This window comes from Theropithecus gelada, chromosome 14 (assembly GCF_003255815.1).
Source record: "Theropithecus gelada isolate Dixy chromosome 14, Tgel_1.0, whole genome shotgun sequence".
Taxonomy (NCBI): Eukaryota; Metazoa; Chordata; class Mammalia; order Primates; family Cercopithecidae; genus Theropithecus; species Theropithecus gelada.
Genome location: NC_037682.1, coordinates 121,478,156 through 121,495,788, shown reverse-complemented (window position 1 = coordinate 121,495,788; position 17,633 = coordinate 121,478,156).

The following is a 17,633-nucleotide window of genomic DNA, read 5'->3' as shown; positions in this document are numbered from 1 at the left end:
ATGTGATATACAAAATGGCATCACTCTGGCTCAGAGCTCTAAAATTAAATCAGGGCTGGATGCATTGGCTCACACCTGTAATCTCAGCACTTTGGGAGGCCAAGGCAGGAGGACTGCTTGAGCTCAGGCGTTCAAGGGCAACATAGTGAGACCTCGTCTCAACTAAAAACAACAAAAATCTATTTGGTGTGATGGCGTGTGACTGTAGCTCCAGTTATTCAGGAGGTTGAAGTGGGAGGATCACTTGAGCTTGGGAGGTCGATGCTTCCAGGAGCTGCAATCATACCACTATACTCTAGCCTGGGTGACAGAGTGAGACCCTGCCTCAAAAATACATGAATAATTAAATCAAATTAAATTGAGAAGCCATTCTAAGAAGTACTAATTCTACAAAACCTGCAACCTTGGAAATAAAAAACCCCAGAAACTTGCCTTAAACCTTTGAACTGGGCCAAATCCCCATGACCAAAACATCTTGGAAAATAGATAAATTTTGCCAGCACTATAACTTCTAAACAGCTACAACCAGTGAACTATGGATTCATGTACTAAGCCAGCCTCCTCTACCAACAATAATTCTTTCAAAACAACTAGTGTAATCACCCTCGGCATCTTTTTAAAAATTACTACTCCCCTTTCTTTTTCAGAACACAATTTGGCCTTTGACCACATCTGTTTCTCCTGAATCACAATTCCTAAGACCCCAATAAGTGTCTCACTGCTTTGCAATCGGCCTTTCACCGCTTCTTGAATCACAACAACAACATGAGAAACTTACATTTTAATGGCAAGATTTTGCTGATGTATTGAGTATTAACTGGAGAGAGGCGAAAGACGACTCAGGGAGACTAGTTAGGAGGTTATGGAAAAAATCCAGGCAAGAGATGTTGATGATTTGCATCAAGGCAGTAGTAGTGGTAAAGACGGAGAAAAATGATCAAAGTGTGTGTGTGTGTGTGTGTGTGTGTGTGTGTGTGTGTATTCAAGATAGGGTCTTGCTATGTTGTCCAGGCTGGACTCAAACTCCTGGACTCAAGCGACTCTCCCACCTCTGCTTCCTGAGTAGATGGAAGCTGGGACTATAGGTGTGTACCGCCCCACATGGCAGATTCTGTAAATATTTTAAAGAAGGTGCCAACAGCATTTGTTAATAGACTGAACATGAGATGGGAGAGAAATTGAGGAATAAAAGATGATTCCAGGACTTGTGCCTAAGCATCTAGAAGGATCCCATTGGATTAGTTCAGAAAGACTGAAAGTATATTTTGATGGGGAGGATATGGATGATCAGGAATTTAGTCTGGGACATGTTAAATGTAAGATGCTCACTTGCTATCCAATGGACATGCCAGGTAAATAGTCGGCGTCACCTTAAGATTGGAAGATATTACTAAGGGAGAAAGTGCAGACAGAAAAGAGAATAGTTCCAAAGACTGTAGAGGGGGCAGTAAGCATGATTAATAAAGAAGGCTAAGGAATAGTGGCGAGTGAGGTGGAAAGGTAATTCGGAGTGTGTGGTGGTGTCCTGGAGGTCAACTGAAGAAAAGACTTCAAGGAGGAGGCAATGACCAATGCAAATGGCACTGCTACATAAGATGAGAATGAAGAATTGATAATTGGCTGCAGCAACTCAGAGGTCACTGATGACCTTGACAAGAACAATTTGTGTTGACCAGTGAGAGTGAAAGCCTGACTGTAGTGAACTTAAGAGAAATGACTCAACAGATACTTGTATGCATATGTTCATGGCAGCAGTATTCACAATAGTCCCAAAATGGAAACAACCCAAGTGTCCATCAACAAGAAAATGGGGCCAGGCGCGGTGGCTCACACCTGTAATCCCAGCACTTTGGGAGGCTGAGGCAGGCGGATCACAAGGTTGAGATCGAGACCATCCTGGCCAGCATGGTGAAACCCCGTCTCTACAAAAATACAAAAATTAGTCCCAGCTACTTGGGAGGCTGAGGCAAGAGAATCGCTTGAACCCAGGAGGCGGAGGTTGCAGTGAGCCGAGATTGTGCCACCGTACTCTGGCCTGGCGACAGAGCAAGACTTTGTCTCAGAAAAAAAAAAAAAAAAAAAAAAGAAGGAAAATGGATAAATACCAAGTACTATATGCATACAATGGAATATTATTCGGCCATGAAAAGGAATGAAATTCTGCCTCATACCACCAAATAGACAAACCTTTAAAACAGTATGCTGTGTGAAAGAAGCTAGACACAAAAGAATAAATATTGCATGATTCCACTTACAGAGGCACCCCGCATAGTCGAATTCAGAGACCGAAAGTAGAATGGTGCTACTAGGGGCTGGGGGGCAGGGGAGAATGGAAGCTATTGGTTAAGGGGTATGCAGTTTCTGTTTGGAATGATGAAAAATTCTAGAAGTGGACAGTGTTGATGGTTGAACAACATTGTGAAAGCAATTCGTGCCCCTAAATTGTGTACTTGAAAACAGTTAAAACGGTAAATTATATTATATACACTTAACCACAATAAATTGGCTGGGCATGGTAGCTCACTCCTGTAATTTCAGCACTTTGCAAGGCCACGGCAGAAGGATTGCTTGAGACCAAGAGTTCGAGACCACAATGGGCAGCATAGTGAGACCCCCCCCCCCCGCGGAAAAAAAAAAAAAAAAAAAAAACAGAATTGAAAAAGAAACAAAATTTTTTTTAGTGACTCTCTAACCAAAAAAAACCATAATTGAAAAAGAAAAATTGAAAACAACATAGACAAATCTTTCATGAAGTTTTGTTGTAAAGAGTTGGGGGAACAAAGAAATGAGACGCTAGTAGACGAGGGAAATGGGTCAAAAAAGGATTTTGTTTTCAGAAGGGTGAAATTACAAGTTGTTTTATGCCGATTGAAAAGATCCGAGAGAAAAGTAAGAAATGATAATGCAGGAGAGGGGAGGGTAGCTCCAACAGTGCCACTGAGGAAGCGAGAGGAGAAGGGGTCCGACGCGGAGTGGCAGCGTGGCCTCTGCTAGCAGGCCAGAAAGGGGAAGTCTGTGGTAACAAACGCTGGGATATGAGGTTCTGCACCATCGTGATGGGCGGAAGGCAGAGTCCGCGGCTCCACATGCTGGGGAACAGGGGAAAGGCCGTGGAGATAAAGAGTTTTCAAAATCTTCTCTGACTGCTTTTATTTTCTCTCTGAAATAGGAAGGATATTCATTGCGGTAGACTGAGTAATGGCCCCCCAGTGATGTCCATGTCCTAAACCCCGATATCTGTGACTGCGTTACCTTACACGGCCAAAGGGACTTGGCAGATGTGATGAAGGGTAAGGACCGCCGGCCGGGCGCGGTGGCTCACACCTGTAATCCCAGCACTTTGGGAGGCTGAGGCGGGTGGATCTTGAGGTCAGGAGTTCGAGATCAGCGTGACCAACATAGTGAAATCCCATCTCTACTAAAAATACAAAAATTAGCAGGGTGTGGTGGCGCACGCCTGTAATCCCAGCTACTCAGGAGGCTGTGGCAGGAGAATCACTTGAACCTGGGAGGCAGAGGTTTCAGTGAGACGAGATCACGCCACTGTACTCCAACCTGGGCACCAGAGCGAGACTCTGTTTCAAAAAGAAAAACAAACCAAAAAACAGTAAGGACCATGAGATGGGCAGCTTTTGCTGGATTACCGGGTTGGCTCAATCTAATTACATGAGTCCCTAAAAGTGGAGGAGGAGAATGAAGTACTGAGATATGCTACAGCATGGATGAACCTTGAAAGCATGCCAAGTGAAAAAAGCCAGTGACAAAAGAGCATATGCTGTGTGATTCCATTTATAGGAAAAGGCCAGAAGAGGAAAATCCATAAAGGCAGAAAGCAGATTAGTGATTACTAAGGGTTAGGAATGAGTGACGGGCAAGAATAAAAGATAACTGCTAAAGGGCACAGGGTTTCTTGGGGATAATGAAAATGTTCCAAACTTGGTTCTGGTAATGGATGGATGTACAACTCCATGAATATACTAACAACTATCAAATTGTACACTTTAAATGCATGAATTATATGGTATGCGAATTATATCTTCACTATGGCTATTACTAAAAACAGTGGAAGGAGGCTGGGTGCGGTGGCTCATGCCTGTAATCCCAACACTTTGGGAAGCCAACGTTGGGAGTTCAAGACCAGCCTGGCCAGCATGGTGAAAACCCGTCTCTACAAAAACTACAAAAAATTAGGTGGGCATTGTGGTGCATGCCTGTAATCCCAGCTACTTGGGAGGCTGAGGCAGGAGAATTGCTTGAACCTGGCAGGCGGAGGTTGCAGTGAGCTAAGATTGCACCACTGCACTCTAGCCTGGGCAACAAAGTGAGACTCCATCTCAAAAAATAAAATAAAATAAAATAACAGTGGAAGAAAGAAGGAGGCAGAAGAACATGGTTGAGAAACATGTGACGATGGGGAAAGGGGTAGAGAGTTGCCGGCTTTCAAGATGGAATAAGGAGACCATGAGCCAAGGAATACAAGTGGCCTCTAGAAAGGAGAAAAGGCAAAAAGGGCTTCTCCGTATGGCTTTCAGAAACAGGCACAGTCCTGCCTATACCTTGATTTTAACCCAGGGAGACTTCTGTCCAACTTCTGACTTCTAGATTGTGAGATAAAAAACGTGTGTTGTTTTAAGCCACCACATTTGTAGGAGTTTTTGTTTCTGTTTTTGTTTTTTTGAGAGTCTCACCCTGTCACCCAGGCTGGAGTGCAATTGTGCAATCTCAGCTCACTGCAATCTCCGCCTCCCAAGTTCAAGCAATTCTCCTGCCTCAGCCTCCCAAGTAGCTGGGACTACAGGTGCCTACCACCATGCCCAGTTAAGTTTTGTATTTTTAGTAGAGAATGGGTTTCGCTATGTTGGCCAGGCTGGTCTCAAACTCCTGACCTCAGGTGATCCACCCACCTCACCCTCCCAAAGTGATGGAATTATAGGTGTGAGCCATTGCACCCGGCCTGTAGTAGTTTTTTTTATGATGGGCATCAACTGAGAGAGAGTGGTAAGGGAGGTAACTGAGAGAGTGGTATTGGAGGACTGACAGAAGAGATGATAGAAAATAGTCATCTAAGTGCAAAAGAATGAATGAGCCAGAAAAATGTAATATAACTGCCAAACAGAATAAAAACACATAACAGAAATGAGAACACCTTCTCCCCCATCTAGATGGCTACTATGAGAGTTCCACTTTTTTATTAGAAAATATTAATTATCCCACTGTTGTGCAATTTTTTTGTGACTGAGTGAAGATCATCTGTTATAAGTTTGGTGAATGATTAGATCATAATCCTAACCACAAATGATTTCTGCATTGGGTTATTAGCAAACACTGTCCTCAAAAATGAATGCAATGGGCTGTTTCAGTCTTAAGCCATGCAAAATAAAATAAAATAAAATAAAACTCAATTCTTGCAAAATCACCTGTGATTATTACTCAACCTGTAAGATAAGACCCAGCTCAAATGTATTCACCAACATAGAGTATACTGCTAAAATAATAGAGTCCCCTTCAGAGGAATCCTCCCCAAGCTCTTTCTTAGTGTATTAGCCAGGGTTCTTCAGAGCAGCAGAACCAATAAGAGATTAGATATATATTTATTTAATAGGAGACATACTGTGGGCATTGTTTCATGTGATTACGGAGGCCAAGAAGTCCCACGATCTGCCATCATGAAGCTGGATCCAGGAGAGCCCATGGTGAGTTAGAAGTCAGAAGGCCTGCGAGCCAGGGGAGCTGATGGAAATCCTGGTCTGGGTCCTGAGGCCTGAGAATCAGGAGCACAGCTGTCTGAGGGTAGAAGAAGATGGATGTCCCACCTCAAGCAGAGAGAACAAATTCACCCTTCCTTCACCTTTTTGTTCTATCCAGGTCCTCAATGGATTGAATGACACTCACCCATGTTGGTGAGGGTGATCTCTACCCAGTCTACTGATTCAAATGCTAATCTCTTCCAGGAACATCCTCACATCTGGGGGTACCACAGACACACCCAAAAATAATGTGTTACCAGTTATTTGAGTATCCCTTAGCCTAGTCAAGTTGACACATAATATTAATCGTTATACTCAAGGATGGCCCTGTTGGATACAAATAAGGAAAACTCTCCTAGCAGAATCCTGGGGCAGCCATACTGAACTTAATCCACGCTTAAGTTTGCTGGCCCTATGATCTACTTTATTGTCTTCCTCCAGCAAGATGTGCTAGAAGATCTGGGCAAGTGACCTCTGTAGGTTGCTCTTTTTTTCTTCTTCTTCTTCTTTTCTAAAGAGTTTTTTTTTTTTTTAATCATGGATATTCTAGTTGTCTTTCATCATTTAATACTTTTTGTACCCTAGAAATAGAACATACACATATTTAATTCATACGAACTGAAGTGGGCTTGAGAGAGGGAAGTATAAGCATCATTTGACTAAGCAAATTAATGCCCAGAGTAAGCAGAAGACAGAAGACACAAACGTGTCATTCTCTCAGTTGGTCTGTTCCCAGGTGCCTTTTATAGTGTGGGCATCTAGCAGTCTGAGTCCAAGCCTAGAGGTCCTACATGCAAGCCAATGACTTCCTCTGGGGGTCAAGAGAAGGATGAGCCATCTGTTCCAATGCTGCGAGGTAAATTCTCTAGGTTGGACTTACTGAGAGACAGAACATCAGCCTCCAAGGTGGCTCATAAATGCAATATATTGTGCCTTATGGGCAATATAAGAGATCTCAACGGTAATCTTGACTATACATGATCTTTGATTTGTAATGCACATTTTAAATTTTTAGAGAATTTTCAATTTTATTAATAGAGCAGAAAACAAAAAATAAAAAGGCTAAATGAAACCAAGTATGGAAGCAAATGGCATGTAAAAAGTAAAGTAGAGGTTCCTCTTCAAAGAGACTTTCCTCCCTGTCTAATTAGGAATAAATAGTAACTTCTCTTAGAAGCAAAATTTATTCAAAGACATGTGCTAACATTCTCAGACATCTGCTAGCCATAATAAAGAAATCAAGGTACTTTGTGTTCTTAGCTCCCACAACGTAGCCTAAATATTTGCCCTGGCATGCTTATACAGGTCCAAGCAAGCATTAGGTCATAGCCTGTTCCTCTTCCTTATTTGGAGGTATTTTTACCTTTCTCAGCATCCCACAATTTACTGCCTCCTTCCTTTATTATCCTCTGCCTTTGCCTCTTTTAGAAAGTTCTAAGCTGCTAGCCAATCGGGACAAATAAGAGAATGTGGGGTCCCATTCCAGGCAATGGAAACTGTCCACGGCAGTAGGGTAGATGTGTCAGATTATAAATAACCCTGTCTCCTTTGTTCAGTGTACTCTTGTGGCAAAACTGCTGGTGAGTGTGCCCTTTCTGCAGAAAGTAAAAATGGCCTTGCTGAGAAAATTAAATTTATGTTCAAGTGGTATTTATTTGTGGCACTGGGGAACAAGCATTTCTAACAGGCATGTGAGACATGTTAGAACATACATGTTCTAAAGTTGATAGAAAGGGAAGGAAGGACCAAGGCATCGCAAATATTCATGATTCACTAAATATACATGAGAGACATTAAGCCCTTGACATTGTTGAAGCCTTACATCAGCCACTCATAGTTGATATCATTCTAACCCCGCTTGTCCTTTGCCCCCAAAATGCAAATGAAATTGAGACCTACTCATCAGGCTGATTGATGAGATACAGCTACTGTCATGCATACATGTCCCTGTGTCTTTCCAACAGGCAAGTCCCTGTGTACACTGGTTCCATACACCTTTCATCTGTTGGATCCCTTGCTCAAACATCACCTCTGATCCTCATAACCACACTATCAGAAAGAAAAACTGGCACAGCAAGGGGAAAGACAGGAATATGAACATTGTGTAATCCAGATTCAGGTAGTATGGTCCTTCTACTCTGCTTGCACCTTATCCAAAGGGTGTTAATCTACCTCACTCTTTCCTCTTACTTCTCAGTGAGTGTTTTAAATTTTTTAATGAATTGTGGGATTCTAAATACTTACTTTGGCCCATGGGTCTTCCCCTGAGATAGCTTTGCCTAAGGCCTAGGAGGCTACCATTGCCCCAAGGTAATTTCTCATACAACAGGAGCTGACCTTAGAACCTTTGCAAAAGATATGATTGTTTTGTTTTGAGGGCTGTTACATTTGTCATTTAGCCCATAGATTGCAAAATTATATACAACTACATCCAGACCTGATCAATTGAGATTCTCGAAATGAAAGATAGATGTAGTAGCTGGTCATGTCTTTTACTTGTTTCTCATTGAGTAGGCAAGGTGTCTACGTGGGAAAACTGCACTATGCTAGACAAGAGAATTTATGAAATTAGACTATGGAAAGAAATATGCATGTGCTCTACTATGAGATTGTCCGCCTGGTATATCTCCTTCTCCTGGAAACTGCCCCATAGCATCCACATATCTGGCATGAAAGCTGCATTTTCTTATAATAGTCCCATTGCCTTGATTTTAGTTGATTGGTTTAGGGATGAGTACTCAAACTAAGCTAAACCAGTAAGTCTCTTTCCTGGGATTTACAAATTTAGAACCCCCCAAAATTGAGGTTAATTCCTCTTCAATATATAGACTTGTATGGTGTATTCCTACAGATTGGAGTATATAGGCATACTTTGTTTCATTGTGCCTCACCTTATTGCACTCTGCAGCTTCTGCATTTTACACAAATTGAAGATATATGTGGCAACCCTACATCAAACAAGTCTACTGGAGCCATTTTCCCAACAGCATGCGCTTACTTTATGTCTCTATCACATTTTGATAATTCTCACAGTATTTCAAACTTTTTCATTGATTATTACAACTGTTATGGTGATCTGTGATCTGTGAACTTTGATCACTATTGTAATTGTTTAGGGGCACCACAAACCACACCCATATAAGATGGTAAATTTAAAAAACATGTGTGTTCCTACTGATCCACTGACCAGTTGTTTCTAGTCTCTCTGACTCTCCTCAGACCTCTCTATTCCCTGAGACACAACAATATTGGAAATTAGGCCAATGAATAACCCTAGAATGGCCTCCAAGTGATCAAGTGAAAGGAAATGTCACATGTCTCTCACTTTAAAACAAACCTAAAATTGATTAAGCTTAGTGAGGAAGACATATCAAAAGCTGAGATAAGCTGAAAGCTATGCTTCTTGTGACAAAACAGCCTTAGATTGGAAGGAGATACATTTAGGACTTTCATAGCTAGAGAGAAGAAGGCAGTGGCTAGTGTCAAAAGACAGGCTGACTCTCTTGTTAGGGGCTAAAGCAGCTGGTGACTTTAAGTGGAAGCCAATGTTCATTTACCATTCTGAAAATCCTAGAGCCCTTAACAATTATGCTCAATCTATTCTGCCTGTGCTCTATAAATGAAACATCACAGCCTGAAGGAGAAAGCACATCTGTTTACAGCATAGTTTACTGAATATTTTAAGTGCACTGTTGAGACCCACTGCTCAGAAAAAATTCCTTTCAAAGTATTACTGCTCTCCAGCAGTGCAACTGGTCACCCAAGAGCTCTGATGAAGATGTACAAGATTAATGTTGTTTCCATGCCTGCTAACACATTGTCTATTCCGCTGTCCATGGATTACAGAGTTATTTCTACTTTCAGGTCTTATTTAAGAAATACATTTCAAAAGGCCTTAGCTACCATGTATAGTGAGTCCTCTGATGGATCTGGGCAAAGTGAAAACTTTCTGGAAAGGATTCACCATTCTAGATGTCATTAAAAACATCCATGATTTGTGGGAGGAGGTCAAAATATCAACATTAACAGGACTTTGGAAGAAGTTGATTCCACCCCTCATGACTTTGAAGGGTTCAAGACTCCAGTAGGGGAAGTAACTATAGATGTGCCAGAAATAGCAAGAGAACTAGAATTTGAAGTGGAGAACTAGAATTTGAAGATATGATTGAATTGTTGCAATCTCATAATGAAACTTGAACAATAAGGAGTTGCTTCTGATGGATGGGCAAAGGAAGTGTTTTGTTTTTTGAAACAGGGTCTTGCTCTGTCACCTAGGCTGGAGTGCAGTGGCGCAATCATAGCTCACTGTAACCTCAAACTCCTCGGCTCAAACAATCTTCCTACCTCAGCCTCCCAATTAGCTAGGAGTACAGGTGCATGCCACCACATCTGGCTAACTAAAAAAAAAAATTTTTCATGGAGATAGCATCTCACTATGTTGCCTAGGCTGGTCTTGAACTCCTGGTCTTAAGTGAGTCCCTTACCTTGACTTCTCAAAATACTGGGATTACAGGCATATACCACACCCAGCCAAAAATAGTTTCTTGAGATGGAATCTACTCAAGATAAACATAAAGGTGAAGATGCTGGGAACTTTGTTGAAATGACAACAAAGAACTCAGAATATGACATGAAGTTAATTGATAAAGCAACAGCAGGATTTGAGAGGACTGACTCCAATTTTGAAAGACATTCTACTGTGGGTAAAATGCTATCAAACAGCATTGTATGCTACCAAAAAATCTTTTGTGAAATAAAGAGTCAATTGATGCATCAAACTTCATTGTTGTCTCATTTTTTAAGAAATTGCTGTAGCCACCCCAACCTTCCGCAACCATTTTGCTCAGTCAACAGCCATCAACATTGAGGCAAGGCCCTCCACCAGCAAAAAGACTATGACTCGCTGAAGGTTCAGATGATCATTAGCACTTTTTAGCAATACAGTATTTTTAATTTTTATTTTTTTAGATATAACGCTCTTGTACACTTAACTGACTATAGCAGGGATGTCCAATCTTCTGGCTTCTCTGGGCCACATTGGAAGAAGAATTGTCTTGGGCCACACATAAGATACACTAACACTAGCAATAGCTGATGTGCTAAAAAAAAATTACAAAAACATCTCATAATGCTTTAGGAAAGTTTACAAATTTGTGTTTGGCCACATTCAAAGTTGTTCTGGGTTGCGTGTAGCTTGCAGGCCATGGATTGGACAATCTTGGACCACAGTATAGTGTAAACTTAACTTTTATATGTACTGAGAAACCATAAAATGTGTGTGACCCACTTTATTGTGATGGTCTGGAACTGATCCCACAATATACCCACATACTCTGAGGTATGCCTATATTGGGATTTCAACCTGATACCTTAGGTTCTGGAGCCAGATTACTTAGATTTGAGTATCAGAAGAACTCAGTAAATCTTAGCTATCTTTACTCTTTACAAGTTGGGATAAAGTTTTTTTTTTTTTTTTTTTTGAGATGGAGTCTTGCTCCATCACCCAGGCTGGAGTGCAGTGGCGTGATCTTGGCTCACTGCAACCTCCGCCTCCCGGGTTCAAGCAATTCTCCTGTCACAGCCTCCTGGATAGCTGGGACTACAGGTGCCTGCCACCATACCCAGCTAATTTTTGCATCTTTAGTAGAGACAGGGTTTCACCCTGTTGGTCAGGCTGGTCTCACACTCCTGACCTCAGGTGATCCACCCACCTCTGCCTCCCAAAATGCTGGGATTCCAGGCATGAGCAACTGTACCCGGCTAAGATAAAGTATTTTATTTTTCCCAAATATGACTACAACATTTATTTTTTGAGCATATACTATATTCCAATCATTAAGTTAATCTTAGAAGAAAAATAGTAGATATGATTGCTACCTTCATGGAACTTATGGTTTAGCAAGGAGGCAGACATTATGTAAATTATCAGATATATGCTTATCACAAATAAGCATAAATATGAGCTGCAGACAGTCCCCAACTTGAGATTTTTTTTACTTTACAACAGTGTAAAGTGATAAATATACAAAAGAAACTGTACTTTACCTATCTATACAACCACTCTATTTTCCACTTTCACAATAAATTACATGAGATATTCAATACTTTACTGTAAAATAGGTTTTGTGTTGGATGATCTTGCCCAACTGTAGGCAAATGTAAATGTTCTGAGCACATTTAAGGTAGGCCAGTATGATGTTTGGTAGCTTAGATGTACTAAATGTTTTTTTGGCTGGGTGTGGTGGCTCATGCCCTTAATCCCAGCACTTTAGGAAGCCGAGGAGGGCAGTTAACTTGCAGTCAGAAGTTTCAGACAAGTCTGGGCAATGTGGTGAAACACCATCTCTACTAAAAATACAAAAATTAGGTGGGCATGGTGGTGCACGCCTGTAATTCCAGCTACTAGGGAGGCTGAGGCAGGAGAATCGCTTGAACCCAGGAGACGGAGGTTGCAGTGAGCTGAGATTGTGCCACTGCACTCCAGCCTGGGAGACAGAGTGAGACTCCATCTCAAATAAATAAATAAATAAATAAATAAATAAATGCATTTTTGACTTATGATATTTTCAATTTACGATGGGTTTATTACAATATAACCCCATCATAAGTTGAGGAGCATCTGTATAAGAAGTGCCATGAAGGTCAAACAGAAGGTGGTATGAGAGGATATAATCAGAAGACCAACCTAGTCTTCCTTAAGAAAGCAATGATTGAAAGATAAGAGTTAGGGGAAGTTGGAGAAAGCTTTTCAGGTGAGGGGATATGTGCAAAGGCCCCGAAATGGGAAAAACTCTGGTGACTTAGGAAATGAAAATAGGTCAGTTGGCTTGGATATAGTGAGAGAGGAGGCAAGTGGCCTGAAAGGAGGCTGTAGAGATGGGGACCAAATCATGTAGGACCTTACAAAAGGAGTAGGATCCCAAAGACTCAAGGTCTTGGGGGTCAGGTTAAGGACTTTGGATCAGGATGGTAGTGGTTGAGAAAGGAGAAAAGTGGCAACAATTAAGATATTATTTGGTAAAAGGGAAAGAATCAAGCATTTATCCTGCTTTCCTATATAAACAATATCACTAGGTAATCAAATAACCAAAAAGGGGCAATTTCCCTTGGTAGAAACATTGTACAATAGCTCGTAAATGAAGAATGATAGCATTATATCACCACTTAAAAACTCCTAATGAATGAATTGATCTAGGCTTTTCTCATCAATGGCTGCCAACATCACAAAAAGGAGGACAAGCACACACCGTGTGTCTCTCAGTGGAAAAGTACACTGCCACCTATAAAGTAACATTGCCAAAAATTAAACTTGAATTTGATAAAACATTTAGACCCTACTGCCAAATTACACAAAATGCAGATAAGGGAACATAAATACACCACAGGGATGCAGCTGACAAAATCCAGATTGTGGCAAACACTATAGGGCAAACAACCTAGTCCCTTTTTAGAAATGCTGGGAAAAAAAGAGAGAGGGAAAACAATGCAGAGGACTTAACCGCTATACCAGCCAAACATGGCACAGCTCCTCATTGAAACGGCAAAAAAGAAATATATGGCAGATCCGTACAGACAGAAAGTAGCTAAGTTAGTGGTTCCTAGGGCCGAGGAGTTGGGGGAAAATGGGAGTGACTGCTAACAGGTATGTGTTTCTTTCTGGGTAGTGAGAACGTTATAAAATTGATTATGGTAATGGTTGCACGGCTCTGTGAATATGCCAAAGCCATTTAATTGCATACCTTAAATGGGTGAATTGTATGGTATGTGAATTATATCTCAAGGAAGCTGACATATATATATGCATGTGTCTATATATGTGCATCTAAATGTAAAAGAAGAGACCTGAGGATTGAAAGGATATCAGCTAAGGAATGGAGTACAGTATTCCTACACAGAAGAAATAATATACATAGTGGAGAAAGAGTATAGCATTTTAGAAGATGTTAAAAAAAAAAAACTGCTGGTAGCGCTGGCTCATGCCTGTAATCCCAGCACTCTGAGAGGCCGAGGCGGGCAGATCACAAGGTCAGGAGTTTGAGACCAGCCTGGTCTCAAATGTGCTGAAACCCCGTCTTTACTAAAAATACAAAAATTAGCTGGGTGTGGTGGTGTGTGCCTGTAGTCCCAGCTACTCAGGAGGCTGAGGCAGGAGAATCGCTTGAACCTGGGAGACAGAGGTTGCAGCGAGCCGAGATCCCACCACTGCATTCCAGCCTGGCGACAGAGTGAGACTCTGTCTCAAAAAAAAAAAAAACAAAAACAAAGAAAAGAAAAAACAAAACCGCCTCTGCAACTGGCATGTTTCCTGAAAAAGCATAGTCAAGAGATGAAGCTCAAGACACTGAAAGGTCCCAGATTGCGTAGTGGTGTGAAAGCCATGCTAAGGGTTTGGGACTTTATCCTGGGAGCAATAGGAAGCCATTGTTGGCTGACATGACTGCTATGCATTACAACTCTGGCGACCACGCAGAGAATGAGGAAAAGGGAGAGTGCATTTGGGAAATCACATAAGTGGCATTATAATTCTCCAGGCATAAGCTAGTATCATTTTATTTTAGGACGGCGGCAGTGGAGAGGGACAGATTCAACAGGACTTGTTGATGGATTGGAATTGAGATACAATAATGAAGTAGCAAAGTCAATCTGCTCCACTGGGTGAATGGTAAAATGTGAACACTAGAAGACGTATAAATTTTAGGGTAAGAGAGTGAATTTAATTTTTTATATATGTAGTTGTATAATCCTATAAGGAAGCAAGGGCAGGTAGAAAGCATTCATGCCTTAATGCTAATGCTTTTGGACTAAATAACTAAGTTTCCATTCAGTTCTAATGGTCTTCCACAAGGAAGTGCCATCTTTTGCAGAATTTAGTCCCCCAGACAGCTCGTGGCTGAAATATAACTCCTGGAATTTGCCTGGAATTTGAATTCCTCAGAATCATCCACACCGGGTTAATAATTAAAGGTTCCTCACACTGTCTACATTTGTTTGTTTCACCTGTGTACAGGATTCTGATTTCACAAAATCCTCCCAGCAGTATTATTTAACCTAATGTCAAAGAAAGGTGTGTATATTCCAGCAACCCAGAGGCAAGTCTCTACCAGCTCAAGAAGGAAAAAGGTGGGAGGCTGCAGAAGCCACAGAAACTGACCCTGCCCAGAGCCAAAACAGACAAGAGGGCTCCTGCAAAGTTAATCTTCTTTGAATTTTTTCTCACACCCTCTCCAAGCATCTAGCATTGAACTCTTAAGGGCCTCACAGTCACCTGTTAGTTAATAAATTCTTCAGACCTGAGGTGGGGGTGGAATGGAAGGATGATAAAATATTTAAATGTTAAATGAGAAAGAAAAGCAGGAAAAGGCTCAGCCTGTAATCCCAGCACTTCAGGAGGATCGCTTGAGCCCGAGTTCACATAGCAAGACCCATCTCTACAAAAAAGTTTTAAAATTAGCCAGGCATGGTGGCATGCTTGTAGTCCTAGCTATTTGGAAAGCTGAGGCCAGAGGATGCTTGTGCCCAGGAGTTTGAGGCTGTATTCAGCTATGATTGCACCACTGCACTCCTGGATGGCACAATGAGAGCCTGTCTCCCAAAAAAATTTTTTTAAGTGGGAAAAGCAGAGGAGACAAGGGAATAATCTAAGGGGAAAAAAGTTTTTAAATGATAAAAGCCATATATGACAAATCCGCAGCTAATATCACACTAGACAGGAAAACATTGAAAGCCTTTCCACTAAGATCTGGAACAAGACAAAGATACACATTTTCACCACTCCTATTCAACATAGTTCTGGAAGTCTGCACCAGAGCAGTTAGGCAAGAGAAAGAAATAAAGGGCAACTGAATTGGAAAGGAAGAAGTCAAATTATCCTTGCTTGCAGATGACTTGTTCTTATATTTAGAAAAACCTAAAGACTCCATCTCTCAGAACTTTGATGAACGAATTCAGTTAAGTTGCAGGATTCAAAAATCAATTGATTTTCTTTTCTTTTTTTTTTTTTTTTTGGAGACGGAGTCTTGCTCTGTCACCAGGCTGGAGCGGCACCATCTCGGCTCACTGAAACCTCTGCCTCCTGGGTTCAAGCGATTTCTCACCTCAGCCTCCTGAGTAGCTGGGACTACAGGCGCATGCCACCGTACCCAGCTAATTTTTTTGTATTTTTAGTAGAGACGGGGTTTCACTATGTTGGCCAGGCCAGTCTGGAACTCCTGACCTCGTGATCTGCCTGCCTCGGCCTCCCAAAGTGTTGGGATTACAGGCGTGAGCCACCGTGCCCAGCCTAGTTGATTTTCTATATACTAACAGCCATCAATCTGAAAAAGAAATCAAGAAAACAATCTCATTTACAATAGCTACAAAAAAGCAAACTAAAATACCTAGAATAAATATAAGCAAAGAAGTGAAAAATCTCTACCCGGAAAAGTATAAATATTGATGAAAGAAGATGAAGAGAACCAAAAAAAAAAAAAAAAAAGAAATCTCATTGAAAGAATTAATATTGTTAAAATATCCATACTACCCAAAGCCACCTACAGGTACAGTGCAATCCCTACCAAAATATCAATGACACTCATCACAGAATTAGAAAAAACAATCCTAACGTTTGTATGGAACCACAAAAGACCCTGAAAAGCTAGGGCAATTCTGAGCAAAAATAACAAAGCTAGAGGCATTCCTCTACCTGACTTCAAGTTGTACTACAAAGGAAAGCAAATTTTTGTGTCAGTGTAGTAGTTGAAGAGCTGCCACCGCAGCCCCTGGAGAAACACTTAGAAAAGACTTGCCTCATGGTCTTTATTGACTGACTATCCTGTTAAAGGCACTAGAAGAGGTAGATATGATTTGACTACTTCATTTCCACCCTGATTCTCGTCCAGTTGCTTACCACCTACATACATTCTCACATATTCTTTACCAGGGCCCCAGCTCCTGCCCTTTCCTGAGCCCTGCTCTGTGGCCGCCAGTCCTCTCCCAGGTAAGCATTCCGCCTTCTATCTCTTCCCCTCTTCAAATCTTAGTGCAAAAGTTTCTGGGCCTAATTCGCATCTTTCTGATTTTTCTCATCTCTGAAATGGGAATAATAGAAATGATAGTGGGAATAATAATAGAAACTTGTGATAAAACCTGTGAATTACAGTTGCTGTGAGGATTAGATAATATTATACATACTTGAAAACTTGTTGGAAACTGCGAAGGACTATAAAAACAAAAGTTGTTTTTATTGCCTTTATTCCTAAAGAAGATTTCAAGAGTCAGGGTGTTCAGGTGCTTGGCTGCTTGTCTCTCAAAGAGTGAATTAATGTGAGATGCTGCCAAGTGTTTCAAAAGGAAAATCCACTCTACTTCAGCGGGACGTCCACCCACCTCGCACAGAACCCTCTGGAAAGAAGTCTTTCGGTTTGCAAGCCGGAGGTGTGGGAAAACACAAAGCGCCCAAGGTGCACCTGCCCGCACCCCGCCCGCCCCCAGGCACCTGGGGCGCTGCCGCCTGCAGGCCCGGGCGCCCGTATGACCTCCGGGGGCGGTGCGGAGAGCGCTCGCCCGCCCGGCCAGGGGAAACCAAGACTCAGGGCCGTAGGAGTTTTAACTCCGAGGTTGATTGATTTTGCAGTTGACCAAGAACTTCAAAACCCCCGGGCGGTACCGGTTACTTCGCGATGGCCCGCACACTTCCTCCGGGAAGGCCAGGGAAGTAAGTAATGGTGTAGTAAAAATGACAGATGCACGGTTGTGGAAGAAGTTAGGTATACTTTTGGAGCAGCTCTAGGTGTCCCTGTGTTGGAGGAACGAGAGGGACCTGGGAGTCCATTTCTCCACTCATCTCAAGAGCCGCACGTCCTGCCAGGTCACCGAGGCAAGTGCTAGAATGGCAGACAGCAAGCACTG